The sequence below is a fragment of the Lissotriton helveticus genome, chromosome 5_1 (assembly GCF_964261635.1).
Source record: "Lissotriton helveticus chromosome 5_1, aLisHel1.1, whole genome shotgun sequence".
NCBI classification, from domain to species: Eukaryota; Metazoa; Chordata; class Amphibia; order Caudata; family Salamandridae; genus Lissotriton; species Lissotriton helveticus.
In genome coordinates this window covers 1,396,630,411-1,396,654,222 of record NC_136065.1, presented here as the reverse complement: position 1 = coordinate 1,396,654,222, position 23,812 = coordinate 1,396,630,411, and the positions used below count along the sequence as shown (strand labels likewise).

The window sequence follows — 23,812 nt, the reverse complement described above, 5'->3', positions numbered from 1 at the left end:
CCTCCTGCCCTACCCCTTCCTTATCCCCTCTCCTTTGTGCCTCTTCCAAGAGCCAGCTGAAACGGGAGGAGATGGACTTGTTTTCGAGGTGCAAATGGGTTTTATTTAAAGGCGGTTCTGTACACTGACTGTCCAGTTGTGCAGTGGAAGAGGTGACATTGTGTACACCGTTGCATCAGCCTTGAAAGTGTGCAGTGTTGAGTGTGCATGTGTTTGCTGCATCCACCACCACCACATCCACCACCACCACATCCACCACCACATCCACCACCACCACATCCACCACCACATCCACCGCATCCACCACCACCGCATCCACCACCGCATCCACCACCGCATCCACCACCACATCCACCATCACCTCCACCACCACCTCCACCATCACCTCCACCACCACATCCACCATCACCTCCACTGCCACATCCACCGCCACATCCACCGCCACATCCACTGCCACATCCACCGCCACATCCACCACCACATCCACCACACCCACCACCACTACATCCACCACCACCACCACCCCATCCACCACCGCCACCACCACCACCGCATCCACCGCATCCACCATCACCACATCCACCGCATCCACCACCACATCCACCTCCACATCCACCATCACCTCCACATCCACCATGACATCCACCGCCACATCCACCACCACATCCACCACCACCACATCCACCACATGCACCACCGCATCCACCACCACCACATCCACCACATGCACCACCGCATCCACCACCACCACATGCACCACCACATCCACCACCACCACATGCACCACCACCACATGCACCACCACCACATGCACCACCACCACATGCACCACCACATGCACCACCGCATCCACCACCGCATCCACCACCGCATCCACCACCGCATCCACCACCGCATCCACCACCACCACATCCACCACCACCACATCCACCACCACCACATCCACCACCACCACATCCACCACCACCACATCCACCACCACCACATCATCCACCACATCATCCACCACATCCTCCACCACATCCTCCAACACATCCACCACCACTTTCACCACCACCGCATCCACCACCACCACCGCATCCACCACATCCACCACCACATCCACCACCACATCCACCACCACATCCACTATCACCTCGACATCCACCATGACATCCACCGCCACATCCACCTCATGCACCACCACCGCATCCACCACATGCACCACCACTGCATCCACCACCACATCCACCACACCTACCACATCCACCACCACACCCACCACCACACCCACCACCACGTCCACCACCACATCCACCGCATCCACCACCACATCCACCACCGCATCCACCACCACCTCCACCACCACATCCACCACCACATCCACCACCACCACATCCACCACCACCGCATCCACCACCACCCCATCCACCACATCCACCACCTCATCCACCACCGCATCCACCACCACCACATCCACCACACCCACCACCATCATTTCCACCACCACATCCACCACATCCACCATCACCACATCCACCATCACCACATCCACCACATCCACCACCACCACATCCACCACCACCACATCCACCACCACCACATCCACCACCACCACATCCACCCCCACATCCACCACCAACACCACCGCATCCACCCCCATCACCACCACATCCACCATCACCACCACCACCACATCCACCACCTCCATATCCCCCAGATCCACCACCACCACATCTATATGTGTGTGTGTGTGTGTGTGTGTGTGTGTGTATGTCGCTCTGTGTGTGTGGAGGTGCAAATGCAAGGTTCTTGGATTTTCGTCACAATAAAATACACTGAACATAATCTTCACAAAAGATATTTACAAACGTTTAAGCTATTGCCATTATAAATTACAATACATTTTATTTAAGTAATAATTATTCACAAAATTAAAAGCCGTTGTTATTTGTAATATCAATACATCCAAGTCACGTAAATCCAACACACATTGCATTACAAATGCTATAGGTGTCACATTTGCGAAAGTTAAAACTATTGACATTGTAACTGACAAAGCTATTAATTTTGCTATTTTCAAAACCAACACATAAATAAAAAAAGTCAAACTTTCCTAATGCGAGACCTATTGCATTTCCAATGCTTGTTTAAATTGCCCCTGTCGATTGTGTGAGCGCAGACTTTGCAACCGGGCGTTGACTAAAAAATCAACCTCTTCGCCAACATTGAGGACATGGGTTGGTTCTGAGCCACCTGCCGCTCCCTTGGGATCTTCATCCGAATAGAGACTGCTTACATTGCTGCTATTAGATTCAGTCTCACTGATTCCCCCTTCCATGTCATGGCTAGCATTTGTGCTGCCCTCCGTTGTAGTATTGGTGACTTGGGTCGCTTTTGGTTTGGCTTTTAAGCGTCTTGCATTATCGAACTTGCGTGCGAAAGTGTAGATTTTCCCATTTTCAAAATCGTCTTTGTCGCGTGCAAATTTCCACGCTTTCCTTGTTTTAATTTTGTCCTCATGTACTTTAAGGCGCTCCTGAATTTCCTTTTTTAATTTCGGTATCAATTCATTTGGTTCAAATCTAGTCAGTTCCTCATTGATGCTTTCCATATCTTTCAACAATTGCAAACGGTCTATTTCAGCATATTTAATTAATATGTTGATCAGCTTAGTAGATGACTCCAAGTTGGTTAGACCCCATTCTTTTAACATGTCTGGATGTGGTTGATCATAGCTGGGGGCCAAAAGGATTCTCAGTCCCCGTGGGACCCGCCCCTCTGCCACATACATTGAGAGCGATTTGTGCTCCCACCATTTCGTGCATTCACTCTTCATGCACTTTTCCATGCGTTTCATCAAGTTTTTTTATTTGTGTTTCATTAGTTAATGGTGCTTGTTGTACATTCGATGCAGAGCCTGCAACAGCTTCCTTTCTAGCAACATTAGGCAGGTTGTGAAAGAGCTCCAGCGATGCCTTTTCCCTTTCTTTAACTGTCTCCTCGGACATTTCTAAACTGTTAGCGTCCTGCTGACTGACCTTCAATATAAACGGTGTATTTCTTCAAGCGCGAAACAGAGATTGTTTCCCGTTCCCGCTGACAGCCAAAGTCCTCCCCACCGCCTGTTAATGGAAGCCTGCCCTTGATCACTTTCACTCACCGCAGTATGATTCTTTGGCCGCTTACACGCCTCCGCTTTGCCGCTTTTAATTTCCTCGCGTCTAAGCTTAATCCGGCGTGTTTCTGGCGTCCATCACAGCGCGGTGCACAAACTGAAAGTAGGTGTGGCAGCTTCCTCAGGCAGGGTCCGTGGTAAAATTCTGATAACTCAGATACACGAAGAGTTGGTTGGAGTCCACGGACATCTGAAAGGGAGTGGATTCGTGGCGGAGGCAACCACCCTCCGCGGATTAAATCAAACGATGTAGGTTCACCTTGGGAATGCCAGTTGTTGTTCTGTCCCAGGAAAAAACCAACGAATCCCAAATTGCTGGCAAGAGGTACTTTATTCAAGTGAAGGTCACAGCAGCGCTAACAGATGACGCGTTTCGGGCGGGTGCCCTTGCTCACATAAAAGATATTTCCCATAATGCCTCTTTTTAAACCCCTTCATATACACCATGTGATGCACAAATAATAAATATAAAGGAAATACTTATAGGTCACATTTCAATACAATGTAAAGTACCCTTGATTACATATGTAAATAGTTGGATAACTATATCATTATTTCATTCAGTTGTTAACTATTCATTTGATATCAGCATATATATATATATATATATGTGTAAAAAAAGTAGGATCCACTTTCATGGTTACACCCACTTTTTGCCTGGGGTCAGTGTGTTTGTGGCCTAGTCTGCTGGGATCCTGCTATCCAGGACCCCTGCAAATGCGCTTTCTCCCCTAATTTGACAATGGTAAGTACTTTAGTACAGACACAATTGGCTACTGGTGTATTATGTAAGTCCCTAGTATATGGTACTAAGGTACCCAGTGCATAGGTACACCAAGGTGCTCCCATGGGCTGCAGCATGTATTGTTCCACCAATGGGAGTCCACTTAAACTGTGACTACAGGCCTGCCATTGCAGCCTGTGTGAGCTTGCACCTCTCACAACAGATATAAGCTTTCTTATTTCTGCGATCACTACACTTTAAACCTTTAAGTCACCCGCCCTGGAAGGCTCTTCAGACCCGAGGGCCTGGAGCTTGGTTATAAATGTAATGGTGCCCCTGGATGAGCATGACACCCCTACAAACCCCGGACTCAATTTTTCAGGCTTTTTAAGTGCGGTCAGCCATTTTTAGGTCTCGTGGTGTTAACCGCGCGAAAGCGCGGTCTCGCCAGAGATCTATTGTCACTGACTCAGCTTTCCAGGAGACAGGACCTGGCCACGCGTATCTTCCAAAAGGCGATCGGACCGGGCCGCGCACGCGAGAACGCGCACGCTGTGGCCATCTCCTGTCTCCTGGGAAGCTCCAACACACACACAGCCACACGTTCCCCTGCACGCATGCGCACACACAGAGACACACACACGAGCGCACATACACGCACATACACATACAGACACCCCCCCGCCGCCGCACACATACACACACGCGTGCACACACACACACGAGCGCTCCGAGCCCCCCCTGCCGTCGCACACATACACACACTCGCACACACACACAAGCGCACCGAGACCCCCCGCCACCTCCCCCCCTACAAGTAAGGCCCACCTACCGCCACTCCGGACTTCTGGGAGCCCCACGTCACCACTGCTCCTCTGGCCAGGCACTCCGTGGGCGCGGGCTTCAAAAGACGGAAGTCCCGCCCCACGATAGGTTTTGTTTTCTCTGATGTTGAAGTTCCGCCCCACGATAGGTTTAGTTTTCTCTGATGTTCAGAGAACCTGTTTAGCCTTATACATCTGTCAGCATGATTTGTATGAAGGGGGCCTAGGGATGGCTTATTTCTATCTGTATTATTTAGCATCCACAATTAGTTCAGTGGAGGGTGGGTGGAACCCATCCTCCTGGTGGGAACGAGGTGCATCATCAGAGCTGTGTGAATAATAACTGCGTCAGCCCCGTGCGTGAGGTGCATCATCAGAGCTGTGTGAATAATACGACACGTCGCAAAATGACTGTGGGGAACGGCCAGGGTCTAATGTGCCCTAGCGGAAGCATGCCGCCTCACGCTACAACACATCGTCATGTTCTTCACCACAACATCATCAATGCCAGTAGGCACTACACTCATCAGGACTTACACTCCAACAGACATTACTGTGACACTTTCCCTGGAAGAACAATGCTGGGAATACACTGTCTTATCCTGTGTCATCACTAAACCATGTTGTAACCATAATAACGTGTGGACTGTAAGTGATGTTCCTCCATCCTATCGTATGCTGTAATGATGTGTACTGAATATCGATGTTATAAACAAGAAATGTTAATAAAATACATTCAAACAAAAAAAATCAGAGCTGTGTGAATAATAACAGCTGTGAGCCCGTGCCTGAGGTGCATCATCAGAGCTGTGTGAATAATAACTGCGTCAGCCCAGTGCGTGAGGTGCATCATCAGAGCTGTGTGAATAATAACAGCTGTGAGCCCGTGCCTGAGGTGCATCATCAGAGCTGTGCGAATAATAACAGCTGTGAGCCCTGTGCTGAGGTGCATCATCAGAGCTGTGTGAATAATAACAGCTGTGAGCCCGTGCGTGAGGTGCATCATCAGAGCTGTGTGAATAATAACAGCTGTGAACCTGTGCCGGAGGTGCATAATCAGAGCTGTGTGAATAATAACTGTGTCAGCCCCGTGCATGAGGTGCATCATCAGAGCTGTGTGAATAATAACAGCTGTGAGCCCGTGCCTGAGGTGCATCATCAGAGCTGTGTAAATAATAACAGCTGTGAGACCCGTGCTGAGGTGCATCATCAGAGCTGTGTGAATAATAACAGCTGTGAGCCCTTGTGTGAGGTGCATCATCAGAGCTGTGTGAATAATAACAGCTGTGATCCCGTGCCGGAGGTGCATCATCAGAGCTGTGTGAATAACAGCTGTGAACCCGAGCCTGAGGTGCATCATCAGAGCTGTGTGAATAATAACTGCGTCAGCCCCGTGAGTGAGTTGCATCATCAGAGCTGTGTGAATAATAACAGCTGTGAACCCGTGCCTGAGGTGCATCATCAGAGCTGTGTGAATAATAACTGTGTCAGCCCCATGCGTGAGGTGCATCATCAGAGCTGTGTGAATAATAACAGCTGTGAGTCCGTGCGTGAGGTGCATCATCAGAGCTGTGTGAATAATAACAACTGTGAGCCCCGTGCCTGAGGTGCATCATCAGAGCTGTGTGAATAATAACTGTGTCAGCCCCGTGCCTGAGGTGCATCATCAGAGCTGTGTGAATAATAACAGCTGTGAGGCCGAGCCTGAGGTGCATCATCATAGCTGTGTAAATAAAAACTGAGTCAGCCCAGTGCGTGATGTGCATCTGAAGAGCTGTGTGACTAATAACTGTGAGCCCGTGCCTGAGGTGCATCATCAGAGCTGTGTGAATAATAACTGTGTCAGCCCCGTGCGTGAGGTGCATCATCAGAGTTGTGTGAATAATAACAGCTGTGAGCCCGTGCCTGAGGTGCATCATCAGAGCTGTGTAAATAATAACAGCTGTGAGCCCATGCCTGAGGTGCATCATCAGAGCTGTGTGAATAATAACTGCGTCAGCCCCATTCGTGAGGTGCATCATCCACATTGCTCAGGTCATCCAAATTCCTGCACTCTCTACCACACTGCTTTCAAGAACAGCATACTCTTGCACACACTCTCACTGCTCACCAATTCAAAGTTTGCTAAAAATGTTATGCAACGCATTGTCATACACAATGCCAATAACTCAAACTTTAATGCTGAGAGACCTATTGCATTGTAAATGCTTGTTAGACATATAGTGGACATCAGTCATTACGAAATGTCTGCACCGAATGCAGGTCATGTTTAGTATCAAACATGTTGGATTCATACCCCAACACTGATTCCAATATCTGAAAGAGACACCTTAGTGATAGATTCCTTACCTTAGAATATCCCCAGGCGTCAGACTGGATCCGGAAAGTTTTGCTTAGCAGTACCCCTGCGCATCAGTAGGTGGCGTCCTGCGGCTCCACATCCATCACCGGTGTGGTCAGCACCGAGATTACGTCACGGAGAGTACTTAGGCGCCATCCATGCGCGCTGATGTCACGTCTTTCTTTTTTTGCGCCAGCAAGCACAGATCCGGATTGAGCACATAACTTAGTCAGCTTTGGACTACTCCTTTGAGACTTTTGTCTCTCCCCTTTCTTCCCCTGGTGCACGTAGTGATGCCAGGCTTTAAGTCTTGTGGGACATGCCGCGTAATATGTCGGTGGCAGAACCCCACTATGTGTGCCTCTACTGCCTGGAGACGGATCACGACTCCCGGACCTGCCTGGATTGTCGAGCCATGGCCCCGAAGGCCTTGAGGGAGCGGTGTCGGAAGTTGCTGGAGGCTCGGCATTCGTCACGCTGCCGCTCTGGATCCAGGGGTTATTCCCGCGACCACGAGCCGTCGCTCCTCAGGTTCCAAGTCTTCCCCTTTGGATTCCGGTAAGCGATGCCATAAAAAGAAGTCAAAGAAGCGTGTTCGGTCTCCGATGTCCCCCCGTCACTCCTCGAAGGCGGACGAGGGGGACAGGGGCTCCGCGGCCTACCCGCCATAACCGGGTCTGTCAGTGACTCCCGAACAGGTGCAAAAGTTTCTTGCTGCCATGGACCCCCTTTTAAGGCCCCGTGCTCCCGCCGGCGCGCCTTCGAGCCCCGCGGTCTCGTGTCCAGATCCCGCTGGCTCAGCTGTCCACAACCGGTTCCGGCACCACAGGATACTGCGCCACTGGCACTGGCCCCGGTGCCACGAGGTGCAGCGCAGCCGGCTCCGGCCCTGGCGCAGCCCTTAGCTCCATCCCCGGCACCGCACTGGGTGCCATTTATCCCACCCTTGCCCCGATTCCCGGACCATTTTGTTCCGGCCTGGGATCCGCATTGGGAAGCGGCTCCGGCCTGGCCTCGGTCAGCGCCGTTTCCAATGCCGTTCGTCCCTTCTCAGGCTCCGGCTCTGCTGACGCGACAGGCTCCCTCTACGCCAGAGGCGGACGACGACTGGGACGTCCGAGCAAGATTGGGTGGATGACCTGGAGGATGCAGGCGAATTCAGTTTCTTCTGACCCGGGATTTGCCTCTCCTCCACCTACTATGGAGGAAGGTGTTTCCTACACCATTGTGCTCCGTCGGGCTGCAGAGGCTCTCAACCTCGACCTCCCTACAGTGGCCCTCAAAACCAACCTCCTTACCGAGGTGCTCCAGACGGCATCTATGTCGTCGGAGCCGTTGCTTCCTTTCAGTGATGCCCTTACCAAAATCCTCTTGGGCACCTGGTTGCGGCAGGCCACAGGGGCGCCAATGGATAAAAACTGCGCCGGGTGATCCTGCCTTCCTGACCACTCACCCTATGCTTGAGAGCCTGGTCATTCAGGTCTCGACGTCGCCGAGTGCCTTTCCCACGGCTCCGCCGGATAAGGACTCTAAAATGCTGGAACAATTTGGTAAGAGGTTGTTCTCCTCTGCCAGCTTAGGGCTGTGGTCGGTTAACATCGCCTGCTTGTTGAGCCGTTATGGATACCGTTGCTCAGGTCTTGACTCAGTGTTCTGTGGAGGTCCAGACTATCCTTTCCCAAGCGATCGCTGAGGGTAAGGATGCGCCTAAGTTTGCCATCAGGTGAGGTTTGGACACCGCTGATTCGTTAGGCAGAGCAATTTCCACAACTGTGGCATTGCGATGCCACGCCTGGTTGCGTTCGACTGGGTTCTTGCCCGATGTCCAGGGCTCGCTCATGGACATGCCCTTTGATGGCTCCTGCCGACAGTGCACTGGATCATTTTAAGGACTCTCGGGCCACGGCCAAGTTCTTGGGTCTTTTTTTACGAAGAACCCTACCACTCCTGGGTTTTGTTCCTTTCGTGGCCAGGGCAGAGGCACCCAGGCACGCTCCTCCAACAAGGCTGTGCAGAACAAGCTTCAGCGTGGCCGTGGCTTCCGCAGGGGCGGGTCTGGGAAGTAGCGTGTGGGTCAGTCCGCCTCTACCCCCGCTGCTTCCACCTCCAAACCTTCCTAATCCGAGCTTCAGGGAGCACCTCACGCAGGTGGGTGGCAGGGTCCGCCACCACCTCCACCTCTGGCGCAAGATTACATCAGACAAGTGGGTGCTGCAGATAATCTGCAGGGGTTACACCCTTCCTCTTCAGTCCTCCCCTCCAGCCATGCCACCTCGGTGCCACCACATGTCGGGGATCATTTGGACCTTCTCCAACAGGAAGTTTTGGCCCTCTTGGCCAAGGGGGCCATCGAGTACGTTCCCGAGCAGTAAATGGGGAGTAGCTGTTATTCCCACTACTTTCTGGTCCCCAAGAAGGGCAAGGGTGGCCTGCGCCCCATCTTGGACCTCTGGGGCATAAATCACTTCCTCTGGAAGGAGAAGTTCAAAATGCTGACTCTGGCTCAAGTGATGTCTGCCTTCGACCCTGGAGACTGGAGGGTAGCGTTGGACTTGCAGGACGCTTATTTTCACATCCCCGTCCTGTCGGCTCACCGGCGTTACCTGCGGTTCACGGAGCATTTTCAGTTTGCCGTGCTCCCCTTCAGCCTCACCAGTGCCCCTCGGGTGTTGACGAAGGTGATGGCGTGGTCACAGCTCACCTGCGCAGGTCAGAGGCGTCAGTCTTTCCCTACCTCAAGGACTGGTTGTTGAAGGCGGGCTCGCCCCAGGCAGTTGTCAACCACCTCCAGACTACAGCCAACCTCCTGCATTTGCTGGAGTTCTCCATCAACGTGCCGAAGTCGCACCTGAGTCCCTCTCAGAAGTTCCCCTTCATCGGAGCTGTTTTGGATTTGACGCTGTTTCGGGTTTATCCTCCTGAACAGCGAGTCTGGGATATTCAGGCTATGATTCCGACCTTTCAGCCTCTGTCCCGGGTTTCGGTCAGGATGACCCTCCGGCTTTTGGGCCTGATGGCCTCCTGCATCTTGCTGGTGACACATGCCAAATGGCATATGAGGGCTCTGCAGTGGGACCTGAACTTCCAGTGGGGGCAACATCAGGGCAACCTGTCCGATCTTATTCAGATCTCGGCGGACACTGCACGACAATGGCGATTCGGTCGGTGGCAGATCCCACTCCGTTCCCCAACCGGAGCACACTGTGGTGACGGGTTCATCCCTCCTGGGATGGGGAGGCCACTTGGGAGAGGCGGAGATCAGAGGGCTCTGGTCTCTGGCGGAGTCCCGGCTCAACCTTTTGGAGCTGCAGGCGATCCGACTTGCACTGATAGCATTCCTTCCCTCTGTCCGGGGGAGTGTGGTGCAGGTGTTCACAGACAACACCACAACCATGTGGTATTTCAACAAACAGGGCGGGGTGGGGTCCTGGACCCTATGTCAAGAGGCTCAGCGCTTCTGGACTTGGCTGGAACATCAAGGCATTACCCTGGTGGTTCAACACCTGGCTGGTTCTCTGAACGCCAGTGCGGACAAACTCAACTGCTGGTGCTTGATGGATCACGAATGGCTTCTGAACTTGGACATGGTGCAAATGTGTCTTTCTGTAGTGGGGAGAGCCTTGGTTAGATCTGTTCGCCACCGAAGAGAATGCGCAATGTCATCAGTTCTGCGCGTTGGAATTTCCAAGGCGGCGCTCGTTGAGAGTGGAGTTGCAGTATTTTGTGCGCCATTCCGCCTATACCACTTCTGTCCAGAGTGCTGAAGAATATCAGGCGCGACAGGGCCCAAGTCATTGTTTTGGCTCCGGACTGGGCTCGAAGAGTAGGGTATCCCGCTACTCAGTATGAGTGTCGATGCCCCAACCCGTCTGCCTCTTAGGGAGGATCTTCTGTCGCAGCAGCAGGGGACAGTCCCCCACCCGAACCTGTCCAGCCTCCACCTCCATGCGTGGAGATTGAGCGGCAACAGTTGACAGCTTTCGACCTTCCTCCCGAAGTCTGTAATGTCATTCTGGCAGCCAGGCATCCCTCCACTAAAACAGTATGCGCCTGCAGGTGGAACACATTTGTGGCATGGTGCACAGCAAAGGCTGTGGATCCCCTTTCTGCCCCTCTTCTGAGGTTCTTCTGTTTCTTCTGTCTTTGGCCCAGCAGGGCTCTGCTGTTGGCACTATCAAAGGTTATCTTACTGCCATCTCGGCCTTTCTAAGGCTTCCTGATCAGCCTTCTCTTTTTAAGTCCCCGGTTGTTAACCGTTTCCTCACAGGGATTACACACACGTTTCCTCCTGTGCCTTTCATAATGCCTCAGTGGGACTTGAATCTTGCCTTGACTTATTTGATGTGCGCTCCCTTTGAGCCCCTTCATAACTGTCCCTTACGTCTTCTCACCTTAAAGACTGCTTTCCTGGTAGCTATCACCTCTACCAGAAGAGTGAGTGAGCTCCAGGCTCTTTCTTCCAAACCTCCTTTCCTCTGAGTTCATCCGGACAAGGTGGTTCTAAGGACCTGTCCTTTTTTCTTGCCAAAGGTTGTCACGCCCTTCCACATCAGGCAGGCCATCACTTTGCCCACCTTCTTTCCACCTCCGCATCCTTCCAGGGAGGAGGAGAGGCTCCACCGTCTGGACCCAAAACGTGCGCTCGCATTCTATCTGCAGCGTACACAGCAGTTCCGGGTGGATGGTCAGCTCATTGTTGGCTACGTGGGCGCCAAAAAAGTCGGGCTGTGCACAAACGGACCTTCTCTCGGTGGGTCGTACTGTGCCTCAAAGCATGTTACTCCTTGGCCAAGAAGGAGCCTCCAGTGGGGCTGCGGGCCCATTCGACCAGGGCCACTGCAGCCATTACTGCCTTGGGATGCAGCGTTCCCTTGCAGGACATTTGTTAGGCAGCTACGTGGGCCTCGTTGCAGACGTTTACAAAGCACTACTGCCTGGACAGTCAGGTCCGGAGAGACGGCTTCTTTGGCCGTTCTGTGCTCCGTGACTTTTTGGTGTAATCTTGTTCGCAGACCCTCCTCCGGGGTTGGTATTGCTGGGGTATCTATTCTAAGGTAAGGAGACTATCACTAACGTGTCTCTTTCAGATGCACAAGTTACTACTGGTGTAACGATATATCTTTAAGAGACACTAGTTAGTGATAGATTCCTTACCGCCCCACCCATCCTCCCCGTTCTGCGAACTGATTACTGGGGTTAAGGTCATCCCTTTCAGGGCCCTAGTTTTATGCATCAATGGTCAGTATCTTGCGTGGCTCTGAGTTCCTGGCGCGGAAACTCGTGTACAGAACTGACGTCAGCGCGCATGGGTGGCACCTAAGTACTCTCCCTGACGTCATCTCGGCGCTGACGATGCCAGTGACGAACGTGGAGCCTCAGGATTCCACCTACTGACACACAGGTGTACTAACTAATGTCTCTTACAGATACATCATTACACAAATAGTAACTTGTGCGTTGGAGGTATGTTCCCATGTACTTGGGGACTCCTTAGTAGCCCTCCCGGTAACAGCCTTTCAGGGTCTGCAAGCAAGCTAATGCTGCTGCCAACCACATACCCAATTCTGCCCTCCTGCTGCTGAGTCTAGCTTGGGCAGGGAAAGGTAGAACAATAGGTTTCCTATCACAGGGAGGTGTGACCACCTCCCAGACAGGACTTGCTGTATTATGCTGGGTGGGGGTGCTTGCCAACCCCACTAGAATAGTGTGATGGGCACATTTGGTTCCCACCTTGCATACTCCAGTTTTAGCCTTGGCTCTTGCTCTGGCATGAAACTGGACAAAGGACATGGGAGTATCCACCCCTCTGTGGAGCCCCTCCTCTGGGAGGGATCCCAAGTTGTTGCAATCCTTTCCTTAGGGTACTTAGGGGCTTATCTGTTGGTGGGTCCTTAGATGTGTCATGGGACAAGACTCAACCCTGAAATGACATCGCTCTTCAATCATCTGTACACTTGGACTTTGTTGGACTTCGACTAAAACCAAGACTGCCCCAAGGAAGACTCCTGCTAGTCCTGGTCTTACTGTTCTTAAAGTCTTCTTAGTCGTCAGTGTCAGTGCTTCTTCCATGTTCTTCGACAGACCTGTAGGCCTCAAGGACACCTGAAAAAATCTCCCTTGGGGTGAACCAGTCACTCCCCTGCAAATGCAGGCACTGCAACAAAGCTGACCGGTCTGCTGCCTCTGTCATCCTATGGTCTAAACAAGGTTTATTTCATGAAGGCAGGACGCACACCTAAATTTCTTCCAATGTTATTAAACCTAATTTTAATACTATGTATCCTTTTTTTTAATCCTTAAGTGCGTGCAGTTTCCTGTAGTGCTATGCCCTAAGCACAGGGGTACTAACTTCATCAGAGGTGGGTCTGTCTCCAGTCCCCAGAAATGCACAGCTAAACGCCACTTTGGGCTGTACCTATATACGAACATTATTCTTTTGCTTATTCCACATTTATCCGTGATAGTCCAACTCATTTATCATCAATATTCCAATTTTTCTCAGGCGAGAGGGCGCACTTCGTGTGCACGTTAATTTTCAAATTTCTACTATTCTCCTGGTGTCACGAGGACTTTGACCAAGAATATGACAAAGATGAGAATTCATTTTAGGCAGTATTTATTGTATAACCCAATGCATTTCGGGCATCCAGCCCTTCTTCGGGGGGTCACTGTAAATTATAAAAATATGACAAGATTACCGAACTGATTCACCCCTATAAATACATTTTTCACTATCTGTGCATATCCAACCACATTTAACTGTTACTTTTCATTAAAAAGACATCTCAATAAACATTAAATTAATCTACACATGTTAACCAAAAAGTACCACCTCAGATTCGAACCCCTGTTGTATGCACATTGCATCATGCTGCATTATCGCGCTGAGCCACACTTTATCCTACTGATCTATGCCCTTCTTTTCTTAACTCAGCAAACAATTTCTACAATGCATTAAAAAAATACGTGGAAGTCATGTTTCTCGAACGGTGTAGCCTCTGTGTTAAATGCCATAGCCTCAAGTTTAGCAACACAGGTGGTGGTTCTACAACTCCTCGCTGCAAGTTTGATGCCAGTATCCCTCTCGGATCCGCTGGGACCAAACCCTGATGCACTGCGTTGACTTGCTGTTGTCAAGGCCTGTTGGTTCTGCACTCCAGAGATCTTCAGCTACAATAAGCTCCAGCCTCCAGCATCTCTTCCCTCCAAGATCAGTGTTCTCACCACATCCTTGGCACTGTGGGCCTTCATCCTTGGTGCATACTCAAGGTCCTCTAGCGACTCCTGTGCCTTTGGTCTGTAGGTCCTCTTGAGGGTCTTCTACTGCTTCAGTAGGCTCCCCTGCTTGCTCGGGCCTGCTTGGACTCTCCTGCTGTTCATGAGTCCCTTGGACCTTGTGGTCCCAACATTGCTCCTTTCCATCTTCCACGCCAGTTGCAGCTACCAAGGCTTTTTAGTGCTCCTGCCAGACAACGACTACTTAATCACCAACATCTGATGTAGGAAAGCTCATGAACAGCTCCTGGTCTTCCTCAGCATCGCCTGGTCCTCACAGTTGACTGATAAAGTCACCATTAACTCTTCTGAACCTCCCGACATTGGTGGGTTTTGTGTCTCCGTGCCTCCTGGTCAACTCCAAGTGGCACGGACTATGTACCCTCTGCTTGCAAGTTCTTAACTTACAGAATTAACCCTTGGATTCCACAGGACTCCGTTGACATCTTCTCCAGAGTCATCTTCTTCAAAGTCTCCCATTGTTGTCTACGGCAGGTTCCGACATCACTTCACCCCTATGCATCAAGCTTCCCTTGTGTAGGTAACCTGGTTCCTGGGGCATGCATGGGTGGGATGGCTTTCAAACCTTCTGTCTTCTGAAGGGTTTCTCCGGTTCCTCTGGGAAGGGTCCGTCTCTAAAACTGCAACTACGACTTCCCCATTGACTTCTATTTGACACATGGCTGTGTTTCCACTCTGCATACAGCCTTCATGGGATTACTGGGTATTTACCTTGGGAGATTCCTTGTGTCCCCAGCTCCGCTTGGTCTTCTGGTCCAAGTCATATCATTCGTTGCAATTCACATTCAACTTTCTTCATATATGGTTTGGTCTCCTCCAGGAGACCTCTGTATTTTGTGCTATTTACCTGATTGCTTTTGAATTATTTTTTTGTGTTTTGTTGATATCGCTGGGTAGTAGATATACCAATGCGATAGTGATATTGTGTAGTAATAAATACATTTTGCTAAACAGTGTGGTTTCTTTTCATTTAACTTACGCTACAGATTAAACTGGTAAAACAAGCTGCTTAACACTCCTTCAAGATAAGCATGGAGGCTTCTCGCCACAGCTAACACTTTGAGAGCTTTCTATGGTTATCAAAGACCACTAAAATAACCTTAAGGGTTGCCTGGATTAGTGCAAATGCAAAAAGAACAATTGATGGACAGAATGCAGAACAATGTCATACCTTTACCCCAGTACATAGATCTGGGCCTAAATCCATCGTTTTTTTGCTCACCATGCCATTCCAGTTTGGACCCAGCCATATGCAAATCAGTCTTGACCCTGTGCCTAATGAGAACAGTCCAGCCCGATCTGCCAGGCTAGGTCCTCCCTGGACTGGAAACAAGCATCCTAGGACCAGTTTTGGGCTTTCAGCCCTCATCGGCCAGGATAGCTTGACCCAGTGGCACGGAGAGCACGGGACCCATGTCTGGGGAACACTCCTTCAAGATAAGCATGGATCCTTCTCGCCACAGCTACCACTTTGATTTGCAAATCAGTGTTGACCCTGTGCCCAATGGGAACAACCCAGCCCAAACTGCCAGGCTAGGTCCTCCCTGGACTGGAAAAATTAGTGCAAGGTGCACAACTTGAATACATGTGCGCATATATTAAAACAATCCTTTTCTACAAAGGTTCCTGCAGCAGCGGAATCAGAAACAAAACAGACTCCACTTTCTTGTGCACATTTTTTTATTGTTTAATCTTGTGCCACCATGACGAGTTTCAGCCCCAGAAAGGCCTTGACCACATGATGTGCTTTAGTTCTCTTCCCACATTTAAAGTGCTCAGTGCATGACAAGATATGGAAGACAGACTACCCGTCTGAGTTCCGATTCATAGTACAGGTAAGCAGCTTGTTTACATATTTGTAATCCATGGCCTTATGATTTGTACATTATGTGCAAATTACGCAATTTTCTGAATAAATACACAAAATATATATTTTTGCAAACACATAAATAATCATTCTAAAAGGGATAAATGCTAGTACATAAAACAGTTAAAATACCCCACTGTTTCCTTATTGTTGTTAAATACAATCATGTACTTGCTTCATTTAGTATTCATTTATATGTCTTTGATACTAAAACTGATGTTGAGAAGATCTCTAAAAAAGGCCAATCTTGACTTTATGTTAAAAAATGCAGAGAGAATTACTGCCCTGCATATACTCTGCTGCATGTAGTGTACGTATGTTATTGTGCAAAGTCCTAGTGTTGTAAAGTACTACCTTGCGTTGGTTTTTTTTGTCCTGTTACCCGCAAATAAAGTGACATGTGCATTAAAAATGAATTGGAAGAGATGATCGAAAATGAACACATATTTACAATGAGAAAAAGTGGGAAATGTTACATCAGGGATAAAAGGAGTGCAGCATATTTGAGAATGTAAATACTCAATGGTGTATCTGTCTTATTCGGATTCATGAGTGGGACTGTGCCTTGACTATGATTGTGAGTCAAAGTTATAGCCAAGTATGTAATTCTTCAGTTGTATTCAGCCCATGTGGGCTTTTGCTATCAAGTTCCAAGATGTATCTTGTCTCTAACCGCCTTAGAATTGCCTCTCTGTTACAACCTCGTCTCAGTTGCGGAACTGTGTCCTCCGCAAAGAATTTCAGGTGGTCCAGATCGTTATTGTGGACCTGCCTAAAATGACGGGCCACCAGATATGTTGTATGCGAGTTGGTTATGGCCCTATGGTGCTGGAGAATTCTCTTGTGGACCTGCAGTTTTGTGCAGCCCACATACCGCAGTCCACAAGAGCACTCCAGCACATCAATGGAAAATTCTGTCTTGCAGAATTGTTGATTGTCACTGTTTTCTCCCTGAATGGCGTATTGTAGGTTGTCTTGCTTAAGCCAAACTTGCACGCCCTCCATGAGGTGCATCTCACAAAACCCTTCCGGCCTGTTAGCCAACTAGTGCCCATTTTGATTTCTGGGCTACTACTGACCAAAAAGTCACTAGTGCTTGGTGCTTTCCTGAATGTTATTATAAGGGTTGCTGGAAGTGTGTTCCTCATCACCGGATCACTACGAACCAAATTCCAGTTCTTCTTAATTATTCTGCTAAGGCTGTCTTTTTGCTTGTTATATGTCATAATAAGCCTAGGATGGAATATATCTTGCCTTGCATTGTTTATGTTTTTTGACCTTGCTGTGAGATGGTTTAACCCCTTCGCTGCTAGGCCTTTCCCCCCGCTGTGCTAAGCCTTTTTTTGGGCTATTTGGGGTAGTGTGCGCTTAGGCCCCTGTAGCTTTTTGACCACATAAGGTATCCATGCCAAATTTGCGTCCTTTTCTTCCAACATCATAGGGATTCTGAAGGTACCCAGGGTTTGTGGATTCCTTTGGAGGGTTCCCAGAAATAAGCCAAAATACAGCTACATTTTGTTTTTTTGGGGAAAAATGGGATAAAGTTCTGCAAATGAAAGCATCTGGGTTTTTCCCTGCAAATGGTAAAAAGGGGTTGTAGGCTGAAATCACCATTTTCCCAGCTTTTAGGAAATGACATACTTTTGTCAGAAAACCAAAATGTTTTACCCAGTTTTGGGATTTTTCTGGGACATGGCCTATTTTGGCTATTTTTTGTGCTTTCAACCTCCTTCCAGTTAATGGTAGAAATGGATATGCAAGCAAAAATAGATCCTGGGAAGCTATACATTTGAGAAAAGTAGATACAATTCTGAATTCAGCAAGGGGTCATTTGTGTAGATCCATCAAGGATTCTTTATGGAAACTATCAGTTAAATACAGGAACAATTGAAAATTAGTTGAAAAAAACAGCCTTTTGTGTCAACGTTTTCACCTGTAACTTCTTTTAATTATGACAGCTGTTTGAAAGCAATATACCGTTACATCCGTTCGACCTTACTGGGGGAATATATAGGACTTGTAGGTTCATCAAGAACCCGACGAACCCAGAGTCAAAAACTGAGCAGCAATTTGCAATGGCTTTTTATTATGTACCGGGTATATAGCAATTATTGTGGGAAAATGTATACATGGAAAGATTGGTATGAAAGACACTTATGTATTTCTGAAATGGGAACAAAATATAGAGTTTAGAAACAGTAGATATTTGCACATTTCCGAAATTGGTAATACTCATACTAGCATGAGAATTATCGGTCTTTTTTCAAAATGACTTCTTTTTTACACAATGTCTTTCATTTGGAAGGCAGAAATGCATCGAAAGTCAATAGGTAATAACAGTTGCTTTACAAATCTGAATTATCCTAAGTCTCCCGATAAAAATGGTACCTCACTTGTGTGGGTAGGTGTAGGAGAGTAGGATCTGCTTACTATGGTTACCCCCACTTTTTGCTGGTGTTTGACTGTTTTTCGACTTTAGTCTGGCTGGTGCCCTGCAAACCAGAACCCCAGCCTAGCTGCTTCCTCTCTAAATTGATTGTATGTACTTTAGGTACACTCCAGATTGGTTACTGGGTTACCCTTGTGAGTCCCTAGTATATGGTACCGTAGGTACGAGGGGCATAGGTACCCCAGAGGCCTACCAGGGGCTGAAGCATGAATTATGCCACCCCTGGGAAGCCTTCCAAAATGCCACCACAGGTCTGCTACTGCAGCCTGGGTAAGGTGGTGCATGCAGCCCTTACTAAGATATAGGTTACCTATATCTAACTTTAATGACAGACACATATAAACCTATAAGTCACTCCTATGGCAGGTCTTATCAATACTGAATGCAGAGTGCTTGGTTTTGTGTGAGAGGGTGCCCAAGCATGAGCTGAGCCCCTCTGCAGCTTTCGGAATCTGTTCTCTGAGGCTGTTCTTTGATACATCCATACTATGTACTGTTAAGTGCATTATAACCTCACGGTAAATGCTAATTTTGGAATAGCTGCATCAAAACTTGTCGTGTTTGGTGTCAAACACTGTGGAATCCTACCCCCCAACAGTCCAGGTGGTGGGGGTAGAATTCCTCCCTTCTAGAGGGAGAAGACATGTACACACTTACCTGACCGATAATAGTTTAAAAGAGCCCCAGCATCACAAAATGGATGCTGCAGCCACAGACACAAGCCTGACCTCCTGCTGCTGGACAAAACTCAGGCAGGGGAGTTCAGGACAATAGTTTTCCTGTCACAGGGAGGTGTAACCACCTCCCCAGACAGGCTGTAGTGTATTGGGGCTGGGTGAGTGCATTCAGTGAATGCTTTTCAGACAGTGCTGGGGACACACTTGGTGTCCCTGTTCATACCCCAGTTCAAACCGGTTGCAGGGGCACTCAGCCCCTGCTCGTGTGCGAAACTGGACAAAGGTGAAGGGGTGTAACCACCCCCACCCCGGGTCCTCCCATAGGTGGGACCCTAGAGTAAGTCCAACCCCTAAACTTAGTATAAGTATAGGAACCCAGTCCTTAGGACTTTAGATTATACCTGGACGAAACTCTGCAACATATATCCGGGAACTTCAACATTCTGTTTCGACTAGAAGATGGATGAATCTCCCTTGGGGTCAAGAAGTGACTCCCCGGTTCAAACAGGCACCAAAGAAGCATCTTGCTGGTTTGCATTTCCAAGGCTCCCACCGGAACCCAAAGGTTTTGCGACACAGGACATGGACTTCCAGACATCTCAGAGGCCGACACGAGATCACAGCAAAGATGAGACCCGCAGCCATCACGAGACACATGGAACTGGAACTCCTGGACAACCTGCACATTTGCAAGTGCATCTACTTCCCGAGCTTTCCCGAAGTTGTGCATTGGGCTACTCATAGTCCACGCCCTGAGCACCATCTGCACCGAGGATTGCGGGTCTACACTCCACGAATGTTCCGTGGGCCCGCTCCTAGCATTTCTTTTCGAGGCCCATTCGCGATCCCTGGTCTGTCAACTGGTGGGTGCCCACGAAGGTAACTCTTTTGTTTCTTCGGCTACCGTGGTTGCTCCAGATGTGCCCTGACTTCCCTCCAATGGGTGAGTCCCTCAGACCTTGTTGGTCTGCTCCGAAGCCGATCTTTGCATTCTGCGTGGGTTGCTGTTGCCAAGGATTGTTGGGTCCAATCTGGATACCGACACCTTAGCACTCGACATCCGACATGGGACAGCTCAAATCCAGCTCCTGGTTGTCGTCAACGCCTCCTGGTCCTCGTGGCTGAAGAGTCAAGCTTCACCTTCTTCACCTGAAATCATCCGACATTGGTGGGCATCTGCTCATTGCCTTCCTGGTCACTGGTTAGTGACCCAGACTCTGTGCCCTCTGTTTTCAGGTTCTTCAGATCTCTGATCCACCCTTGGATCCATCCGGAGACTTTCCACTTAGTCGCCTGCAGCACTTCTTCACAACTCGCCATAGGAAACGCCGACGAAACCCGACACGAAAAGACACCTGTGCACCCGGCTTCCCTGCGTGAGGTAACACGGGTACTCCGGTGCCCCGTGGGTCTTGACTCTCAAACTGTCTAGTTCTCAAGGGGTTTGCTCCTAGTCCACCCCTAAGTGTCCCTAATCTTTAAAAATCTAATCGCAACTTTCTCCATAGAAGTCAAAGGTGATTCGTGGCTGTGTTTAGACACTGCACTTGTCCCCCTTGGGTGCCCTGCATCACTACCTTGGGTGGCTCCTGGTTGCCACAGCGGTTCTACAGGCCCTTGGCCTTATCTCTATGTCTGTCGTGGTTCTTATACCACTTACTTAGTATATGGTTTGTGACGCCCCTAGGGCTAATCATATAGTGTGCTAATTTACTGTGTGCTAAATACATTTACTGTGTGGACTTTTGCCTCTAGCCTCATAAAGAGACTAGAGGGATGTGTTTAGATTAAATAAATATGTTTTATATATGTACCCTTTTTTTGAAAAGTGCCTAGCTGTAGTATTTCAACACTAGCTCTGCCGGCACCTAAGGAAAACTAGCAAACCTATACATTTTTTAAAACTAGACACCCCGGGGAATCCAGGATGGGGTGACTTGACTGCATCTCACCAGGTTATGTTACCCAGAATTCCTTGCAAACCTAACATTTTGTACAAACAAACACATTTTCTTCTCATTTCTGTGGTGGAAAGTTCTGGAATTTGCGTGGATCCTTAAATTTCCACCCACCCGTGTTCCTCAAAGTCTTCCGAGAAAAATGGTAACTTACTTGCGTGGGTAGGCCTAGTGCCGGCGATAGGAAACGGCGCAAAACGCAACATGGACACACCCTAATTTCACAGTGAGATATGACCCTTTTTTGGCAAAGTGCCTAGCTGTAGTTTTCGAACCCTAGCTCTGCCGGCACCTAGGGAAACCTAGCACAGCTATACATTTTTGAAAACTAGACACCCAGGGAAATCCAGGATAGGGTGACTTGACTGGTTCCCACAAGGTTCTGGTACACATAATCCCTTGCAAACCTAAAAAATTGTCATACAAAACATATTTTCCTCACATTTGTGTGAAGGAAAGTTCTGGAATATGTATGGATCCACAAATTTCCACCCACCCGCGTTCCCCAAAGTATTCCGAGAAAAATGATACCTCACTTGTGTGAGTAGGCCTAGTGCCCCCGACAGGAAACGGCGCAAAACGCAATGTGGACACACCCTAATTTCACAGTGAAAAATGAACCTTTTTTGGCAAAGTGCCTAGCTGTAGTTTTTTAACCCTAGCTTTGCCGGCACCTAGGGAAACCTAGCAAACGTATACATTTTTGAAAACTAGACACCCAGAGGAATCTAGGATTGGGAGCCTTGACTGGCTCCCACCAGGTTCTGTTACCTAGAATCCCTTTCAAACCTAAACAATTGTCCAAAAAAACACACTTTCCTCACATTTCTGTGGTGGAAAGTTCTGGAATCTGCCTGGATCCACAAATTTCCACCCACCCCGCATTCCCCATAGTCTTCCGAGAAAAATGGTACCGCACTTGTGTCGGTCGGCCTAGTGCCCGCAACCTGAAACGGCGCAAAACGCAACGTGGACACACCTCAATCTCGCAGTGAAAAATGACCCTTTTTTGGCAATGTGCCTAGCTGTAGTTTATTAACCCTAGCTCTCCCGGCACCCAGGGAAACCTAGCAAACCTATACATTTCTGAAAACTAGACACCTAGGGAAATCCAGGATGGGGTGACTTTACTGCCTCCCACCAGGTGTTGTTACCCATAATCCTTTGCAAACCTAAACAATTGTCCAAAAAACTAATTTTCCCCACATTTCTGTGGTGGAAAGTTCTGGAATCTGCGTGGATCCACACATTTCCACCGTTGCCGTGTTCCCCAAAGTCTTCCGAGAAAAATGGTACCTCACTTGTGTGGGTCGTCCTAGTGCCCGAGACAGAAAATGGCACAAAACGCAACGTGGAAACTCCTCAATTTCGCCGTGGAAAATGACCCTTTTTTGGCAAAGTGCCTAGCTTTAGTTTTTTTAACTCTAGCTCTGCCGGCACCTAGGGAAACCTAGCAAACCCATACATTTTTGAAAACTAGACACCCAGGGGAGGCCAGGATGGGGTGACTTGACTGCCTTTCCACAGGTTCTGTTACCCAGAACCTGTGGAAACCTGCAAACCTAAGAAATTGTCCAAAAAACAAATTTCCCCCACATTTCTGTGGTGGAAAGTTTTAGAATCTGCGTGGATCCACAAATTTCCTCCCACCCAGCGTTCCCCTAGTTCTCCCGATAAAAATGGTAGGTGATTTTTTTCAGCGACATTTGAGGTTTGCAGGGGATTCTGGGTAGGAGAATGATGGGGGACCCACACAAGCCATACCTTGCTGGACTCCTCTGAGTGTCTAGCTTCCAGTATTGTGTGAGTTAGGTAGAGTTCCCTAGATGGCTGCCGAGCCCTGGGTCAAAAATCCATGGGACCCCCAGGTAAAACCAGGTTGGTTTGTGATAGGTAATTTTGATGTCGCCTCAAGGTTTTATATTGAGAGACAGTGGTTGTAGTAGACACAATGAATAATAATGCAATGAAACAACTGCACAATGGCAATGCAATTCTGAGGGAAAAAGGATAATGCAAGGGGAAAATAAAGAGAACTCTACACAGTAAACCTTGTTAAATTTTTATATATATACGCAACAAAGAACATTGATATGTAAGCATATATCATTTTTCAATCATTTTTAAATTTAAATGACTATAAGCTTTGTGCAGTGCATCCCCAAGTGAATCATGGAACCAGTGAATAAATATATACAGTGAATTTGTGTAGGACGAGGTTTCCATATGTACAAGAAGAGACCAGTTAATAGAATACAATGACAGCACAAATGTCTGATAACATCGGGTATGTTCAGTCTTTTCTGTATTCGTGTCGACGGCGTTTGTACCCCTGTGTTGGGTATGGGGTTTCTTCAGGACGATAGATATTGGGGATATCTGAATTGCGAGGGAGCAGCCTTAGTGAAGGTGTAAAATCCTGTGATAGTGAAATAATTAAAAAAGCACTCACGTGAGTACCCAGCCGGTTGCTCACAGTGATGAGGTGTAGGCTGCCTCCAATGGATGGCGGGTGATGA

At 48.7% G+C, this 23,812-nt stretch overlaps 1 protein-coding gene across 12 annotated transcripts in view; it reads left to right on the top strand.

The window, feature by feature from the left end:
• SYCP1 (synaptonemal complex protein 1) overlaps positions 1–23,812 on the top strand; it is a 6,803,167-nt gene that overhangs the window by 2,055,556 nt on the left and 4,723,799 nt on the right. The window lies entirely within an intron of this gene.